This window comes from Hyperoodon ampullatus (assembly GCF_949752795.1).
Source record: "Hyperoodon ampullatus genome assembly, chromosome: 4".
Lineage (NCBI taxonomy): Eukaryota > Metazoa > Chordata > Mammalia > Artiodactyla > Ziphiidae > Hyperoodon > Hyperoodon ampullatus.
In genome coordinates this window covers 66,103,586-66,119,368 of record NC_136917.1, presented here as the reverse complement: position 1 = coordinate 66,119,368, position 15,783 = coordinate 66,103,586, and the positions used below count along the sequence as shown (strand labels likewise).

Below are 15,783 nucleotides of genomic sequence, written 5' to 3'. Positions count from 1 at the left end.
TTTATTTAGTTGTAATTAAATTAATTTAAATAACCACATGTGGCTAATGGCTACTGTATTAGAGTACAGCTCTAGAAAGTTCTGAGATCTCCACAAAGCTCTGATACCTACCTCAGTATAATTTTCTAATACCCAGAATTCAAAAAAGGAAAAGAATTCTGTTGATTGTACAAGTTTTATTAAATCTCAACCCAATATGAACATGATACATTACCATAAATAAAAGTGACAAATACAGGTCGCATTAATGAATTTTTAGTAAGGCATAAAATGACTGCCGAGAACTTAAAAATAAATGAATGGAAAAAAATTACAGGTATCTTACAGAGAAAAATATGACAAATATAAACTAGCGATATTGAAAATGCTTATTTTTTAAAGACTATTAAAGATGTCCAGATAGGATGGAAAACTGAGCACAAATGTGTATCCCCTTTCAGTTCTGATGCCCCAAATGAACACTACTTAATGATTTAAAAACAAATGAATCACTACAACAAATAGAACTGAAGAGGAACTTTAGTGAAAATTAAAATTACAGATTTAATAAAATTCTAGAAGACACAACACAGAGAAGAATGTTAACTGAAGTACTAGGGTAGAGGAAGATAATGGGTTATGGTGCTCATGGCGGGGGGGGGGGATGTACAAAGAGGAGCTAATTTACCCCACTGAAGCAAGAAGAGTCTAAGGACTCAAAAGTGCCTGCTAAAAAGGAGGGCAGCAGTTATATAGGACTATAAACTAAGAGACTAATTCAAGGGCCATAAATGGTTGGTGACCCCCTACCCTCCACCCCATTTTCCCACAGAATAACTAAAGATAGGAGAGCAGATGTAGCAACTGACCAGCCCAGAGAAATGACATGCCCAAACCCTCCCTGATATTTGAATCTTTCACAGTACACAAACAGATATAAGGTAAATCTTGTGGTATTAAAATTCCATGGCAGAGGCAGCAATTATGGGGGAAAATGTTTAAATATGCTCCTTCAGGCAGTGAAAATGAAAAAAAGTTGAGCAACACTGCTCTAAAGTGAGGTTCTCCAATCCGCACTCCCAACCTGTATTTTGGTGCCTCACTCTCACTCTTAATGGGCAACCAAAATGCTGATGTATAGAGAAAGCCTCCAAGGAAAGAGGGACACAAACAGAAAGACAGAAACACACACACACACAAAATGACTCCAGAGGAAATAGAAAATAATAAAGTCAGAAAAAGAGAAGAAAAACATGAAAGAAAAGAGACATAGAAGATCAATCCAGGAGTGTCAGTTTCTAACAAAATATATTGAAGAGAGAGAAAATAGAGGAAAATAAATTATCAGAGAATACAGATAATTTACCAAAGTTGAAAGACAAGATAGTGCTAAAACTATACTGAAAGGCTAAAAGGACCAAGGATCAGGTATGAATTTACGGCAGGAGATAAATATGCTCTACAATTGATAAATCAAGAAATAGCTACACTAGGTATACTATTTAATAATATGGAGGTGTATAACTAAAGGAATATTTAAGAGTTAAAAGAGAATGTTCTTCAGCAGTAAGAATGGGGATGGGAGAGGTAGGACAGGGCTCATTTATTTTTCATTACTAGAACTGTCAGTATATATATTTTGCTTCTTAACCACATGAATGTACTTTTGAATAAAATAAACTTTTTGATTAAATGAATGAACAAGCTGATCAATCCATTTTCCATGAGTTTCTTCAGCATAATATTGTCTACTACAAGTCTATGTGTCATGGGCCAGTCATATCACTAACATTAGTATAGTGGGTCACTGAGGACATTAGCTTTATAGTGTTTTGCTGTTTAAAAATATGTACCATGACTTTGGAGTGTATCAAGTGCAAAGAAGGCAAAAAAAATTAATTATGCAATAGTGCTTCTCACTACATACAACTCTGTGTTGTCATTAACAACGTAGAAGTAATGATGCTTGCTCTCTTCCCCCTTTAATGGTTATTCCCTACCCATGAATGGTAAGAAGGGCAAGTATTTTCAGTCATCTGACCCTTTATTTTTCTTGGTCTGTCCCTACAGAATGGAAGACTCCTTCAATTGGAAGGAAACTGTTGACATGATTCAGTTTTCACTGATATGCATGAAGTCTAAGTAAAAATCCAAGTACTTCATCTCTGCCAGGCAGCAATGCTAACTAAACATACTTCTTACTTCTCTAGGTTTCAGGACTCGCATCTACATGTCCTTCCTCTTCTCAACTACCCGAAATTCATTAATAATCTGGTTTCAAATAATCACATACTTTAAAAATTACCTAACTGCTAGATATAAATAAACACTTAATTTAAAAATTAAGTATGATAGCTTCTCATTATTTGCAGTAATGTTCTATAAAGTCAACATGAACACTGAATTAGTGAACTGTGAATCACTTGTTCCTGAGACAAATACAGAGTTAGGTTCCTGTGAGTCTCTGGTCACAATATTTTTGTCAATCCATCAATACATAATCTTGTTTTATGTGAGTTTTTGTTTAAAGACACTTTATTTAATATTCTGTTAATTTGTTAATAATGAATTCATATCCAACAGCACTATGACTCATGCCTTAACAAAGCTCACCTAACACGTATTTTTCTCTGTAAGGCACATCACAACCTTCTTGCACTTAGAAACATTAGACAGAATTTCAACACTATGCTTGCGCACTATTTTTTTAATTGAAGTACACTTGATTTACAATGTTGTGTTAGTTTCTAGTATACAGCAAAGTGGTTCTATTTTATATATATATATATTCTTTTCCATTCTGGCACACAATATTGAATATAGTTTCCTGGGATATAACAGTAGGACCTTGCTGTTTACCTATTTTTTATATAGTAGTGTGTATCTACTAATCCCAAACTCCTAATTTTATCCCTCCCCTCTCCCTTTCCCCTTTGGTAACCATAAGTTTGTTTTCTATGTCTGTGAGTGTGTTTCTGTTTTGTAAATAAATTCATTTGTGTCATATTACAGACTCCACATATAAGTGATTATCGCATGGTATTTGTCTTTCTCTTTCTGACTTACTTCACTTAGTATGATAATCTCTATTGCATCCATGTTGCTGCAAATGACATTATTTCATTCTTTTTCATGGCTGAGTAGTATTCCATTGTATATATGTACCACATCTTCTTTATCCATTCATCTGTCAATGGACATTTAGGTTGTTTCCACGTCTTGGCTATTGTGAATAGTGCAGCTATGAACACTGCGGTACATGTATCTTTTCAAAATTAGAGTTTTCTCTGGATATGTGCCCAGGATTGGGATTCCTGGATCATATGGCAATTCTATTTTGACTTTTTCAAAGAACCTTCATACTGTTTTCCATAGTGGGTGCACCAATTTACATTCCCACCAACAGTGTAGGCGGGTTCCCTTTTCTCCACATCCTCACCAGCATTTGTTATTTGTAGACTTTTTAATGATGGCCATTCTGACCAGTGTGAGGTAGTACCTCAATGCCCTTTCGATTTGCATTTCTCTAATAATTAGTGACGTTAAGCATCTTTTCATGTGCCCTTGTCCATCTGTATGTCTTCAATGGAAAAATGTCTTCAAGGGCCAATTTTCATTGCAAAACCACTAACAAGGGGCTTCCCCGGTGGCACAGTGGTTGAGAGTCCACCTGCCGATGCAGGGGACACGGATTCGTGCCCCGGTCCGGGAAGAGCCCATATGCCGCAGAGCGGCTGGGCCCGTGAGCCATGGCCGCTGAGCCTGCGCGTCCGGAGCCTGTGCTCCTCAACGGGAGGGGCCACAACAGTGAGAGGCCCACGTACTGCAAAACAAAAAAAAAAAACCACTAACAAAAAGCAAAAAACACTTAAAAAAAAGTGGCACTACATAGATCATGACAAGGACACTTGTTTACAGAATGAGAGCTGAAACAAAAAGACAGAGCACTGTCTTGTTTGACCTCATCTGGAAATGTGTGTCGGGGCACTCAAAATTTTCACTTCTCTGCATATGTCCACAAACGATCATAAAATCACTGGAAGTATATTTTAGGTTTATAAATAAATTTTAACAAGCAGGTGAATTCACATATACAGAATCTGTAAACAATGAGGATCAACTTTACATATTAAAGTACTTCTACAAATAGACTTCTTAAATAAAAACTATAAAAGTTTATAAAGTACGTTTAAAATATTGCAAGGATGCCTAACTAATTTATATAGTCTTTCAGATTTGCACAGTGACTGAAGTAAAATAAACTAATACAAAAAGGAAGGTATACAATCAGAACATACTTTTACAATGTTTTTTGTTTTTTTCTTTTTTTTTGGCTGTGCGGCGCAGCATGTGGGATCTTTTTACCCTGACCAGGGATCCAACCTGGGCCCTTGTCAGTGAGAGCACAGACTCCTAACCGACCACCAGGGAATTCCCTACAATGATTTTATAACTCATACATGTTGTAAATTCCAGGCAATATTAAAATTTTAAGGCTAGGCCATTCATACTACCTTATATCACAGCAATTACCTCATAGGTATTTAACTCAAAAAATTCATAAATAAAAATGCTGGGTATACCTATCAGCAAGATCAGTATTCTACCAGGAATGAGTCTCATGACAATGTTTACTATACTGGTAACCTCAGCTGGATCTATGATGACAGTGTTTCCTCAGAGCTCAAATACAGACTCTTGGCCTTTTGCCACAAAGCTTGTGACCGCAGAAAAGAAACTAATCCAATAACGTACGACACAGCTCAAAATGCAAGGGCAAAGACTCAGTGTCTTGTAATACTGCAAAATGTGAAACCCAAAAAAATGTTGCAGGACTCTTTTAGGCAAATAAGCAAAAAGAATTGTTCGAAACATATATTTATAATAATTCCAGTCCAAAGTCAATTGAACAACTTGAATTAAACCATGTTCATGCTCACTTCGGCAGCACATATAATAAAATTAGAATGATACAGAGAAGATTAGCATGGCCCCTGCTCAAGCATGACATGTGAATTCGTGAAGCATTCCATAGTTTTAAAAAAACCACATTCGTACTATCCAAAGCAATCTACAGATTTAATGCAATCCCTATCAAAATTCCAATGGCATTTTTCACAAAAATAGAACAAACAATCCTAAAACTTGTATGGAACCACAAAAAACCCTGAATGGTCAAAGCAATCTTGAGAAAGAAGAGGAGGCATCATGCCTCCCGATTTCAAACTATATTACAAAGCTATAATCAAAACAGTATGGTATTAGAATAAAAACAGACACGTAAATCAATGGAACAGAATAGAGAGCCCAGAAATAAACGCATGCATACATATGGTCAATTAATTTATGACAGAGGAGCCAAAAACATAGAATATAGATAGGATAGCCTCTTCAATAAATGGTTCTAGGAAAACTGGACAACCACATGTAAAAAATGACTGGACCCTTATCTTACACCACAAACAAAAATCAACTCAAAATGGATTAAAGACTTGAACGCAAGACCTGAAACCATAAAGCTCCTAAAACAAAACAAAGGGGTGAGCTCCCTGACATCCATCCTGGCAATAATTGAAGATAATAAACCTTAACACGTATGCACTTAAGAAGAGAGCAATGACATAACGTAAGGTGTCGGGGAGGAGAGGGACTTGAATGAAGGCAGTCAAAAGGTACTACAAACTTCCAGTTACAAGATAAATAAGTACTGAAGATGTAACATACAAGACAAATATAATTAATACTGCTGTATGTTATATATTAAAGCGGTTAAGAGAGTAAATCCTAAGTTCTCATCGCAAGAAAAATATTTTTTTAATTTAATTTTGTCATCTACGGTACATGTTGTTCACTAAACTTACTGTGATACTCATTTCATGATGTATTAAGTCAAATAATTATGCTGTACACTGTAAACTTATACAGTGTGCTTTATGCCAATTATATCTCAATAAAACTGGGAGAAAAAAATACTGACAGGCAAATACACTATTATACTTAGAAACTTCAGCATTCTCTAGCAGAAAATGACATATCCAGCAGGAAGAAAATCACTAACATATAGGTGAGTTTTTTTCAGCTTTACTGAGATAAAATTGACATCGATATGGTATTACTTTAAGATGTACGACACAATGACTTGATATATGTATACTTTGTGAAATGATTACCACAGTAAGCTTAGTTTTTACATTCAGCACTTCACAGAGTAACAAAAAAATTTTTTTCTTGTGATGAAAACTTTTAAGATCTACAATGCTAACAACTTTCAAATATACAATACAGGACCAGATGGTTTCACAGGCGAATTCTATCAAACATTTAGAGAAGAGGTAACACCTATCTTTCTGAAACTACTCCAAAAAATCTCAGAGGAAGGAACACTCCCAAACTCATTCCATGAGGCCACCATCACCCTGATGCCATAAACCAGACAAAGGTAACACCAAAAAAGAAGATTACAGGCCAATATCACTAATGAATATAGATGGAAAAATCCTCAACAAAATACTAGCAAACCAAATACAACAACACATTAAAAGGATCATACATTATGATCAAGTGGGATTTATCCCAAGGATGCAAGGGTTTTTCGATATCCACAAATCAATCAGTGTGATACACTGACTCAACAAATTGAAGAATAAAAACGATATAATCATCTCAATAGATTCAGAAAAAGCTTTGACAAAACTCAACACCCATTTATGATAAAAACTCTCCAGAAAGTGGGCACAGGGGGAGCATACCTCAACATAATAAAGGCCATATATGACAAACCTACAGCTAACATCATACTCAAGGGTGAAAAGCTGAAAGCATTTCCTCTAAGATCAGGAACAAGACAAGGATGCTGACTGCTGCCACTTTTATTCAACATAGTTTTGGAAGTCCTAGCCACGGCAATCAGAGAAGAAAAAGAAATAAAGGGAATCCAAACTAGAAAAGAGGAAGTAAAACTGTCACTGTCTGCAGATGGCATGATATTATACATAGAAAATCCTAAAGATGCTATCAGAAAACTACCGGAGCTCATCAATGAATTTAGCAAAGATGCAGGATACAAAATTAATGCACAGAAATCTTTTGCATTCCTATACACTAACAACGAAAGATCAATAAGAGAAATTAAGGAAACAATCCCATTTACCATTGCATCAAAAAGAATAAAATACCTAGGAATAAACCTACTGGAGAAGACAAAAGACCTGTACTGTGAAAACTATAAGACACTGATGAAAGAAATTGAAGATGACACAAACAGATGGAAAGGTATACCATGTTCTTGGATTGGAAGAATCAATATTTTCAAAATGACTATACTATCCAAGGCAATCTACAGATTCAATGTAATCCCTATCAAATTACCAGTGACATTTTTCACATGACTAGAACAAAAAATCTTAAAATCTGTATGAAGACAAGAAAGATGCTGAATAGGCCAAAGAAAATTTGAGAAAGAAAAACAGAACTGTAGGAATCAGGCTCCCTGACTTCAGACTATACTACAAAGCTACAGTAATCAAAACAGTATGGTACTGGCACAAAAACAGAAATATAGATCAATGGAACAGAACAGAAAGCCCAGAAATAAACCCATGCACCTATGGTCAATTAATCTATGACAAAGGAGGCAAAACTGTACAATGGAGAAAAGACAGTCTCTTCAATAAGTGGTGCCAGGAAAACTGGACAGCTACATGTAAAAGAATGAAATTAGAACATTATTTAACACTATACACAAAAATAAACTCAAAATGGGTTAGAGACCTAAATGTAAGACAGGACACTATAAAACTCTTAGAGGAAAATATAGGCAGAACACTCTGACATAAATCACAGCAATAACTTTTACAATCTGTCCCTACTAAGAGAAATAAAAACAAAAATAAACAAATGGGACCTAATCAAACTCAAAAGTTTTTGCACAGCAAAGGAACCCATAAACAAAACACAAAGACAACCCACAGAATGGGAGAAAATATTTGCAAATGATGTAACTGACAAGGGATTAATCTCCAAAATTTACAAACAGATCATGCAGCTCAATATCACAAAAAACAAACAACCCAATAAAAAAATGGGCAGAAGGCTTGAACAGACATTTCTCCAAAGAAGACATACAGATGGCCAAGAGGCACATGAAAAGATGCTCAACATCGCTAATTATTAGAGAAATGCAAATCAAAACTACAATGAGGTATAACCTCACACCAGTCAGAATGGCCATCATCAAAAAGTCTACAAACAATAAATGCTGGAGAGGGTGTGGAGAAAAGGGAACCCTCCTACACTGTTGGTGCAAATGTAAATTGGTGCAGCTGCTATGGAGGTTCCTTAAGAAACTAAAAACAGAGCTATCATATGATCCAGCAACCCCACTCCTGGACATATATCTGAAGAAAAACATCGTTCAAAAGGTTACATGCATCCCAATGTCCATTACAGCACTATTTACAATAGTTAAGACACGGAAACAACTTAAATGTCCATCGACAGAGGAGTGGATAAAGAAGATGAGGTATATATACACAGTGGAATATTACTCAGTCATAAAAAAGAATGAAATAATGCCATTTGCATCAACATGGATGGACCTGAAGATTATCATACTAAGTGAAGTCAGTCAGACAGAGAAAGACAAGTATCATATGATATTGCTTATATGCGGAACCTAAAATATATATATATACATATATATATATATATATATATATATATATACACACACACACATGAGATACAAAACTTATTTACAAAACAGAAACAGACTCACAGACTTAGAGAATGAACTTGCTACCACGGGATAAGGGTGTGGGGGAAGGACAGAGTGGAAGTTTGGGACTGACATGTACACAGTGCTATATTTAGAACAGATAACCAACAAGGACCTATTCTATAGCACAGGGAACTCTGCTCAATACTCTTTAATAGCCTAAATGGAAAAAGAACCTGAAAAAGAACAGATACATGTATATGTATAACTGAATCACTTTGCTGTTCACCTGAAACTAACACAACATTGCTAATCAACTCTACTCCAATATAGATAAAAATTTGAAAAGAAAAAGAAGAAAGATACATGGGAAAGCCCCAAATACTTGGAGATTTTAACAATACATTTCTGCATAACATAAGGTCAAAGAAGAAATCTCAAGAGAAATTTTGAAATAATTTGAATTAAATTTTCATTCAACTTAACAAAATTTGTGGGATCCAGCAAAAGCAGTGCTTAGAGGGAAATTCATAGCACTGAATGCATAGATTAGGGAAAAAGAAAGATCTGAATGCAATAATCTAAGCTTTAACTTTAGGAAACTAGAGAAAGATGAGTAACATAAAACTAAAGCAAGTAGGAGAACAGTAATAAAAATTAGATTAAAAAATCATTGAGGGCTTCCCTGGTGGCGCAGTGGTTGAGAGTCCGCCTGCCAATGCAGGGGACACGGGTTCATGCCCCGTCTGGTAAGATCCCACATGCTGCGGAGCGGCTGGGCCTGTGAGCCATGGCCGCTGAGCCTGCGCGTCCGGAGCCTGTGCGCCGCAACGGGAGAGGCCACAACAGTGAGAGGCCCGCGTACCGCAAAAAAAAAAAAAATCATTGAAATTAAAGACAAAATCGATAAAAAATAAACAAAACAAAATCTGGTTCTTTGAAAAGATCAAAGATTCTTTGAAAATTGATTAACTTCTATCCAAGATAACCAAGCAAAAAAGAGAAATGACAAAAATTACTAATATTAGAAATAAAAGAGGGATCCATCACTACTGATCTATGGACATTAAAAGGATAATTAAGAAGTAATATGAACAACTCTATGCTTGTAAATTTGATGACTTAGATGAACCAGACCAATTCCCTGAAAGACACAAACTACCAAAACTCACACAAGAAGAAATACATAACCTGAATAGTCCTATATCTATTTTAAAAATTGAATCAATAATTAATAACTCTCAGCAAACCAGGAATAAAGAGGGAACTTCTTTAACCTGATAAACTGTATCTATAAGAAACCTAACTTCATACTTAATGGTGAGAAACTTGAAGCTTTCTCACTCAGATCTGGTAAAAGGCAAGGAAGAACTTTCTCACCATTGCTTTCCTACATCGTACTAGAAGCCCTTGCTAATGCAACAAGGCAGGAAAAAGAAATAAAAGGTATACAGATTAGGAAGGAAGACATAAATCGATCTCTATTCTCAGATGCCATGATTGCTTATGATTGCTTTATTCAGAAAATCTGAAAGAAGTGACCAAAAATCTCCTGGAATAAAGAGGCAGTTATATAAGGTTGCAGGATATAAGGTTAATATACCAAAGTCAATTGTGTTCTTATATACCATCAATGAACAGTTCAAATTTGAAATTATAAACAGTATCATTAATATTAACCAAAAAAAAAGAAAAATCTGAAATATTTAGGTATAAATCTTTTAAAAATGTACAAGATCTTTAGGAGGAAAATTACAAAACTCTGATGAAAGAAATCAAAGAAGATATAAATAAACAGCAAGCTATTCCATGTTCATGGACAGGAAGTCTTGCTATTGCTAAGATATCAATTTTTCCCAGTTTAATCTACAGATTCAATTCAATCTCATAAGTTATTTTGTGGATATCAACAAACTGATTTTAAAGTTTGGAGAGGCAACTGATCCAGAATAGTCAACATAACACTGAAGGAAAAGAACAAACTTGGAGGACTCATATTATCTGACTTAAAGAATTATTATAAAGATGTGGGCTTCCCTGGTGGTGCAGTGGTTAAGAATCCGCCTGCCAATGCAGGGGACACGGGTTTGAGCCCTGGTCCGGGAAGATCCCACATGCTGTGGAACAACTAAGCCCATGTGCCACAACTACCGAGCCTGCACTCTAGAGCCCGCAAGCCACAACTACTGAGCCCATGTGCCATAACTACCGAAGTCCACACACCTAGAGCCTGTGCTCCACAACAAGAGAAGCCACTTCAGCAAGAAGCCCGTGCACTGCAACAAAGAGTAGCTCCTGCTCTCAACAACTAGAGAAAGCCCATGCACAGCAATGAAGACCCAGCGTAGACAAAAATAAATAAAATAAATAAATTTATATAAAAAAAATTATTATAAAGATACAGTAATCAAGACAGTGTGGTACTGCTGAAAGAATAGACAAATAGATCAATGAAACAAAACAGAGAGCTCAAAAATAGAGCCCCAGAAATATACTCAACTGGTATTTGATAAAGGAGCAAAAGCAATACATGGAGCAAAGATAGTCTTTTCAACAAATGATGCTGGAACAAGTGGACATTCATATGCAAAAATAAGCACCTAGACAAAAACTTTACAGCTTTCACCAAAAAAAAAAAAAATCAAAATGGATAACAGACCTAAATGTAAATGCAAAATCATAAAACTTCTAGAGCACAACATGCGAAAAACCTTAATGATCTTGTGTTTGGTAATGAGTTTTTAGATAAAACACCAAAGGCACTATTCAGGGAAAAAAAGAAATGGTTAAGTTGGACTTCATTAAAATTTAAAACTCTGCTCTGTGAAAATATTACAAGAATGAAAATACAAGCCACAGGCTAGGAGAAAGTATTTGCAAAACACGTATCTGATAAAGGATTGATATCCAAAATATACCAAAAAAAACTAAAAAATGAACAATAATAAAAGCAACAAACCAAGTTAAAAATGGACGAAAGACTGAACAGATATCTGACCCAAAAAGATATATAGATTGCAAATAAGTATTTGAAAAGATGCTCAACCTCATATGTCATTAGGAAACTGCAAATTAAAACAATGAAATACTGTTACACATCTATTAATATGGCTAAAAAAAAAACCTGACAATATCAGATGCTGACAAAGATATGGAACAACAGTAACTCTAATTAACTGCTAGTGGGAATGCAAAATGATAGTCACTTTAGAAGACAGTTGGCAGTTTCTTACAAATCCAAACACCGTCTTCTGTGAACATATAGCAACTATGCTCCTAGGTATTGACTCAGTTGAACTGAAAACTTAAGTCCATACAAAACCCCACACATGAATGTTTAGAGAAGTGTTATTCATAATCACCAAAAACTAGCAATCAAGAAGATCACCAAACACTAGCAATCAAGAAGATGTCCTTCAATTGAGGTGAATGGAGAAACTGAGGTACATCCACACAGTGGAATATTACACAGTGAATTTTTTTATATGAATAAGCCACAAAAAAAGACATAGAAGAATCTTAACTGCATACAGCTGAGTCAAAGAACCAGTCTAAAAGGGCTACATACTATATGATTCCCGGAATATGACATTCTGAAACAGGCAAAATTATAGACAGAGATCAGTAGCCAATAGGTTTGGTGGCGAGGGAGAAAGAATAGATAGGTAAAGCACAGGCGACTTTCAGAATAGTGAAACTACTCTGTCTGATACTGTAATGGTGAAACATGACATTATGCATTTTTCAAAACCCATTCAACTGTACAAAACAAAGAATGGAACTCAATGCAGACTACGGATTTTAGTTAATAATAATGTATCAATATTGGTTCATTAATTGTAACAAATATACCACACTAATGAAATATGGTAATAATCAGTGAAACTATGGGTAGTGGGGAGAGAGCTATATGCAAAAACTTTCTGAACTGTTAGCTCAATTATTCTGTAACTCTGACACTGTTAGAATTAAATCTATTAATTAAATGTGTGTATACACATATATATCTACATATGTATATGTACATACACATATATATGTGAAATTAAGCTATTTACACTCTTAATTAATAATACAGAGTGGCCAAGAAATAGAGGATATAACAGATAGCCACGTCTCCAAATCTACCATTTTGTTCATGGTTTGTTTTCTTGTTTTTCATTCCCATTCCCAACACTCCAGAAGAGTGTTTATTATTCAGCCTGTATTGGGCTTGCTCCAAAGATACAAACATGGATAATTTCAGAAAATGGAAGAGAATCAGACTGAATTTACAGACTAAAAGAGAATTGGGTCTAGATTAGTGGATATAAATCACCAACCCCTAAAACAGAAGTTTAAATTTTAATAATGCTCAGTGGCCAGGAAGCTACAAAATTATACAATACATGGGTTAATACAACTGGCAGAGATAGAGCTTATGGCAAACTAGAGAGAGCTTGTCTGGCTTAAAGGCCTAAAGGTTCAAACATTTGTAAAAAACAAGGAGGCCAAGTAAAATGTGTGCTGGCTGGAGTTCTCTCACCTACCAATTAACCTGGTGTCAGTAACCTTATTCAACATAGATAAAACAGAAAAGCACTTACGTTGAGCCTAACGTGCCCCTCTTTTTCTTTAACTGTAGAACACTTACTGAAATATCAAATCTATTGATAGAAAATTTATCCAATGCAGCCTAAATCATTAACATTTGCTTTAAGCAACTCAGTATAATTTACCTCTTGAATCATACAAAAAGTATCTTAAAATTAATTTTTAAAAATACACCTTGGAGGGGCTTCCCTGGTGCCGCAGTGGTTGAGAGTCTGCCTGCTGACGCAGGGGACACAGGTTCGTGTCCCGGTCCGAGAAGATCCCACATGCCGCAGGGCAGCTGGGCCCGTGAGCCATGGCCGCTGAGCCTGCGCGTCCAGAGCCTGTCTCCGCAACGGGAGAGGCCACAACAGTGAGAGGCCCACGTACCACAAAATAAAACAAAAAACAAAACAAAACAAAAAAATACACCTTGGGACGTCCCTGGCGGTCCAGTGGTTAAGACTCCATGCTTCCAATGCAGGGGGCGCGGGTTCGATTCCTGGTTGGGGAACTAAGATCCCACATGCACAGAGTGCGGTCAAAAAACAAAACACCTCAAAGAAATTCTCATTTTAAGAAAACATCCTGACATAAAATTATTTATATAATCATATGTTCATAAAACGATCAAATTTTGAGCTTTCACATGAAAGCTTTTAGAAACATACAAAGAGGTCTATATGAATTGAAAAGTTATGAAGATAATATAGACAGCCAAGCAAAGTCAGTTCATTACATTTGTTTGAAATTCCATCTAGAAATATTGAGGGAATGTATTTCATTTCCTCTATACTTCACCTATAAGAAACATTTATGTATATAAAACTTGATTTAATCATGAATGGCACCAGAAATGTAATAACCTGAATTCTTAAGGTATGAACAACTGAAATTATGAATAACTTCACATATAATTCACATATAGAGTGAAGATGCCAATGAACTAAAGAAACAGACTGATTAAAAATACTATATTACTAAACTAGTGTTTAGTGTTTATAGTTTTAATGTTGTAAGATGAAAAAGTTACAGAGATTTGTTACACAATGTGAATGTATTTAACACTGCTGAGCTGTACACTTAAAAATGGTTAAATGTTAAGTTTAATATTGTTTTACTTTTACCACAATAAAAAAAAATTTTAAATACTGTATTGTTTCTTAGCATGCTTCATTTGATAACTTAAGAAAGGTCTAAAATGAATATGTTAACAAAAATATATGGCAGAAAATATTAGCTCTAACATAATTTTCACCAGTACAAATTATTTGCAAGACAAAAAAAGAAATAATAAAGGCTGAAATTTAATTCTCTAATGTGTTCTTCTACACATTTCCCCTAACCACTGTGTTTACTGCACAAGAAAGATTTAAAAACTCACGTTTAATGTCTTTTATCCTAAAAATTATGGTGAATAACAGATGACTGGAAAATCTTCTCCTTCTCAATAACTGAATCCAGCCAAAGAATATTATACAACAGTCATAAAGTAAACTTCTTTTTTTAAATTTTTTTAAAAAACTTTTTAGCCACGTCGTGCGACTTGCAGGATCTTAGTTCCCCAACCAGGGATCGAACCCGCACCCTTGGCAGTGAAAGCTTAGAGTCCTAACCATTGGACCATCAGGGAATTGCCAAGTAAACTTTTTCAATTGAAATAAATTAAAAACATGATGAAATATTCCATGTTAATTTAGGTTATTTTTACCATACAATTTCTATTTAATGGTTACCTATAATTCCATCTCAAAAATCATACAGAACACTTCTATAAAACATACCTTTTATTTAGGAAAATAAGTTATTTTATCATAAATTCAAAGATTCTAGAATATGGCTGAGGCAATGAAATCTCTCCTTTTGAGAGAGGTTTAAAAAACCAGATTTACTTTCACTGTGGTTTAACACAAAAGGAGAAAAATGAAGAAAAAAAGGATCAAAGTTGAAAATAAACATGAGTTCTCTCTTATTGTCAAATTTACTAAATACACAACTCCTTAGTCATTTCCATTAAAAAAAAAAGTATACACATGACATGTCTACAGTTTCACAATAGCAATCCTGCAATATCACAGGCTAAAATAGGCTTTCACTTCAAAATGTTAACAGTTCATATTTAAACAATTCAGAAGACCCCTAACCCAATAAGGGACCATACAACACAAGCCAATGAACAAAAGTGAGGTACATGGACTACTGGTGATAATAAACCTTAGGTGGTACACAGATACATATTTTTAATTTTAATTATTATGCATTCATTTTTACAGCTTGCTTATTACAGCAAAGGCGGCTGATTCCCCATTTAGGGTAATGATGCACACATTCTGAAATACACTTATTTAGGTATAAAATAGGGTCAATTTAAAGAGAAACATCAAATTTAAATGGCATAGATGATATGCAGATTTGGCAATACTGTGAAGGTGAGCTGTGAATGACTTTTAAGAAGCACTGCTGTAGGTTATATTTGTCATAGAAAACAGCGGTCGCATTAATGTTGGGCCTTCTGC

The 15,783-nt window shown here is 35.0% G+C and overlaps 1 protein-coding gene across 3 annotated transcripts in view; it reads right to left on the bottom strand.

Moving 5' to 3' along the window:
* The window catches only part of FNIP1 (folliculin interacting protein 1), a gene marked incomplete at both ends in the record, with an annotated part of 128,783 nt that overhangs the window by 25,693 nt on the left and 87,307 nt on the right, over nt 1-15,783 (bottom strand). The window lies entirely within an intron of this gene.